The sequence below is a fragment of the Contarinia nasturtii genome, unplaced genomic scaffold (genome assembly GCF_009176525.2).
Source record: "Contarinia nasturtii isolate CC-2019 unplaced genomic scaffold, AAFC_CNas_1.1 Cnas_scaffold_545, whole genome shotgun sequence".
NCBI classification, from domain to species: domain Eukaryota; kingdom Metazoa; phylum Arthropoda; class Insecta; order Diptera; family Cecidomyiidae; genus Contarinia; species Contarinia nasturtii.
In genome coordinates, this window is record NW_022197896.1 from 1 (window position 1) to 1191 (window position 1191).

A 1191-nucleotide genomic window follows, 5' to 3' on the forward strand; every position below is an offset into this window, starting at 1 on the left:
TTTAAGCAGGTTCATCTTGCAATTAAAGTCGGAAATAAAAAGAAATGCCATCAAAATTGTGTATTGATATTTTTTTTTGTTTCTTTTGATTTATTAATATTTTTGTAATCTTTACATATACGTTTGTCTTGTGTATGCAATGCATCCATTTTTAACTAAATTTAATTCATACATACGAGACATTATACTGAGTGATTTCCCTCATTTGAAAGAGAGAAGGATGTAGGAAGAAACGGTTCTCTCAACGCCACACTTCTTCGCTTTCAGAGTTTCATTCGAATTGCTATTGGATTCAGCCAGTTGAGATATTTCGACTGACTGAAAATATATCAGTACAATATCTCATACATATATACATAATTTTTTTTTGTATTAGAGCGGATTGATTTCCATGTGTTTCACATCGAGCGCAAAACAAAATGAAAAAAAAAATTATTATTGTTTATTATATTATTAAAATTATTATTTTTAGTGTGGAGCACTCCGAGTTTTAGATTGTTTTGAATCAATAGCATTCACTGACAACACTGTCTGCGCACTGATTCGGCTGATACGGGCTTCACATCGATGGGTTCGACGGTTGGTCGGATCACATCGCCTTCGATTTGAAATGAAAGAAAAAAAATTACAGAAAAAAAAACATGATATCAATTGAACGATTCGGAATTGCATATTTAGATAAGAAAAAACATATATTTGTGAAATAAGTACCTTCGGGTGGATCACGGATTTGCTTTTGCGACACAATACGATAAATTTCGGTGAGTATATTCTGGAACGCAGCCTCAACATTCGTTGAATCAAGTGCCGATGTTTCAATGAAATTCAAACCATTTCGTTCGGCAAATGATTTTGCCTCTTCCGTTGGTACCGAACGTAAATGCCTTAAATCGCTTTTATTACCAACCAACATGATGACTATGTTTTGATCGCCATGATCACGCAATTCGCTCAACCATCGTTCAACATTTTTGTATGTGAAAGGTTTTGCGATATCATAGACTAATAATGCGCCAACCGCACCACGATAATATGCTGATGTAATTGCTCGATATCGTTCTTGACCAGCTGCACTCACATTTACACATACACCGACCACCATCGCGAAAAGATTGAATGAAAAAAGAAGAAAAAGAAAAACAAAAACAATAACATTTAGAGAATGTATTCGAATAAGAATTGACTGAAAGT

General features: G+C 34.0%; 1 pseudogene; it reads right to left on the reverse strand.

The window, feature by feature from the left end:
• Positions 1–52: 52 nt before the first annotated feature.
• On the reverse strand, positions 53–1102 carry LOC116339954 (annotated as a pseudogene).
• Positions 1103–1191: the final 89 nt, after the last annotated feature.